The sequence below is a fragment of the Pecten maximus genome, unplaced genomic scaffold, assembly GCF_902652985.1.
Source record: "Pecten maximus unplaced genomic scaffold, xPecMax1.1, whole genome shotgun sequence".
NCBI classification, from domain to species: Eukaryota; Metazoa; Mollusca; class Bivalvia; order Pectinida; family Pectinidae; genus Pecten; species Pecten maximus.
In genome coordinates this window covers 8,527-11,759 of record NW_022981018.1, presented here as the reverse complement: position 1 = coordinate 11,759, position 3,233 = coordinate 8,527, and the positions used below count along the sequence as shown (strand labels likewise).

At 36.0% G+C, this 3,233-nt stretch overlaps 1 long non-coding RNA gene across 1 annotated transcript; it reads left to right on the top strand.

Annotated features, from left to right (window-relative positions):
* Positions 1–92: 92 nt before the first annotated feature.
* LOC117319864 lies at positions 93–1,380 on the top strand. The gene is made up of 2 exons (XR_004530855.1): positions 93–224; positions 1,138–1,380. It is a non-coding gene; the product is annotated as an uncharacterized LOC117319864 (long non-coding RNA).
* The last annotated feature ends 1,853 nt before the right edge of the window (positions 1,381–3,233 follow it).

The window sequence follows — 3,233 nt, the reverse complement described above, 5'->3', positions numbered from 1 at the left end:
AAACATAAATGAATATTGATGATTTCAATAATTGCAATTACAGAGGATTAGTCCATGTATTATATTAGTAGTCGACCAATGGCATATATATAAGTTACATGGTTCTCGATGTTATTGTTGCAATTTCTAGGGAATATGCAAACACCATCAAGCTAGTTTGATCACTAATATGAGGGTGATTCGAAATTTTGGAGGATACCTCTCTCGTCGCTGGAACAAAAAAAGTAAGTAATCAATAAATGCAAAATATATTAAATGGTTAAACTTATTGTTCAAGACAGTAGAAATAAGCATTAAGATGGTTTTGAAAAGATATCACGGAATCTGTGTAAAGAAAGGGAATTCAAATCACCTACATGTTCAACGATTTAAGCATGTCCTAATGTTGAAGTATTTCATTCTGAGATATGACTGAAAATGAAATATTGCTATTCATAATCTAGATTAGAAAAAATCATTATTAAGAAAGAAGTTTTGATTAAAGACCACTTAGGATTATTGAATGTGAAGATAATTGGTTTTCTTATTAACTGATTGTTCATCATCATATGCCATCTATTAGTCATTATCTATAATACGCACCCTATATTGATCTACCTAAGGTGATTTCAGGTATTTTGCCATCTTACCATGTAGAAATAGGGAAATAAAATGTTTATAGAATCTTACTGCATGTATAACAAGTTAATAACTCTGGGCCGACTTCAAAATCTAGGATTGTTCTGCTTTGTATTTTGTTCAGAGGATATTTGACAGCACAGGTATAAGGTCCGTTATATCCAGCGTATCGTAGAAGGCAAATTAAAATAAGAACCCTGCATAATCAGTGATTTTCTTCCATATCTTATATATAGGGGACATTGAAGAAACTAAAATATGTATTTTGTGTCTCACAGCACTTGGTATGTTATATTTTCCCTTTCTTTCCTCAATACTCTGTCTTTCTTTGGAATTTTAAGCGAGGACGTTAAACAGCTTAAAAGAACGCATTTTTTTCCATTCTCTGTTTTCCTGCTTATTTTAATGATAACACATACATGTCTGTGCGTGTATTCCCTCATAAATGGGATTATTACAAAGCAAAGCTTTACTTCGGACCAGTCTAGGACCATTGATAATCATTTATTTTTCTCGCAGGGGCAACATACACACGACATATCCGATTCATCTTAACCGGACGGCAAGTTATGAGAGCTGCGAAGAGAATACCTATAATTATGACTCGCAAATCTGCATTTCAACGTCCCTTTTATTTCGCAAAACGTCTGACAGCTGACATGGCCTTCATTTGCTTTAAAAAATATTAAATATTCGGATGGTTTGTGTCGCTTGTTTCGTATAATTGTCATATAGATAACAAGTAAAAACAACTTCTGTCAATTCTGTTTTGTGTTGTTATTTCTAATTTTAAAATCTGTTTAGCTCATCAGAGCTATGTAACGGAAGGATGCCTAAATTATATCTCATATGCTTCTCAGAATGATCCCACGATTGCAGGAGACGGTACAATGTTATGATAGACAGACGGCACGCGCTATGACGCTACTCAAAATAGCATAACGCTATCGTGTTAAGTAGCGTAACCATGTCACAAATTGATATCATCAATCATGACCCACAATTAATGGGACAACAGGGGCGTAGCTAGGCCAACACAAATGGGTAAGCCCAGGTGAGGGGTGTGGGGGCCGCCAAGGCGGTGGGAGATTAGGGGGCGAAGCCCCCCGACGGAAAATGAATTTAAAGATTTTATGAGGGTTTGAAAATTGATTTCCGAGATAGTAAAGAATGAAGTGTAGTGAGGGGCGATAACTCATTAGAGTTATCGTTCCTTACGGAACGTAATGATAGTATGAGCTAATTCGCGATTTTTGCCGGCTATTGTAGCGATTTGGGAGCGGAAAAAATGGCACATACAATTTTGAAAGGCTGTTGAACCATTGTAAAACTCGGCTCGATCTAGGTCTGGATGTATCTGGTATCCCTGTGGAAATTCGTATTTATGAGATATTTTGGGTCAAACATGCCAAAATCGTCACTTTGACTAAGAGGTTCTGTTTAAATCGCCCTCAAAATTCAGAAAAAAATCCAGAGATATATACAATGCACATACAAAGAGATAAATGTTTCCTGAAGAAAACAGTCTGTTTAGTTTTTCGATATCTTTAGCAGAACGGTTACAAGATTGTTTTGAAAATGGCCTATTTTTTCGACCTTCTCAGTATTTTTCCATTCGACTGGGGTATTTTCCTGCCTGTTTTGATGACGCAAGACCGGGTGTTTCCTTTCCGTTTAGCACGGTAGAACAGATGGACCGGATCGGCATACATAGTTATCATAATTACATTCATTACAAATCAACTGGTTTTATATTTGTTTTGCGCGAGTCATCTTGATGATGTGTTTTAAAGCCTGCATTAACATCAACAGGTCCGTTAAAATTGACGTATGAAGTTTATATTTAATAGAAATTATTAACACACTTGGTTTGGTCGGCTTGACCGCATATATAAAGGACAACTATAGATAACGCCATCCTGAACTCATCGGGTATTATCCCTGAAATGATTCTCCGAGGAGTTCCGGATGGAACAACACCGGGGACTTCACGCCGCTTACTCGTTTAACCCCAGGCTTCAGCTGCATTCTAAGTGAGTTGTATTACATTTTCCCGTCAGGACCAGGACTTTTTAATATTATGTCATATTAAAAGTGACATTGGAGATTATAGTTGTTCTACTATGACCATATTTGTTGCTTTCCAGGATCAGTATTCATCGTCAACCCAGACCAGCGTTCAATTCTTTTCGATAACAAATCTAAACTCGTAGCCTACCGAGTCGTAGGCTTCCAGTACTGGCAGTAGGCCTAGTGTAAATGTTACGTGTTCATTAACGTTTTAGAGACAGGCGACGTTTAAATATGTAATATTTAATTTTTATTGTTTGTTTGTTTAATGAAATTACTGTGTCGTTAGTTGATGCTTTGATGTCTTGATCAGCTGATATTTGTTTATGTTGAGGAGCAACGACGTTTCGAGAATCATATCTCATACATATTAGCTTACGATGACACGAACTTTCAAGGAACTACTGTACACGTACTTCAGTACACACTAGCAGTATATTCAGAGACATGTATATATGTCTCTGGTATATTGAACAATTCTTTTTCAGTAATAGAAGTTTTTTTTTCAAATTTCTAATGAAATATTTATATTCTAATGCTTAAAA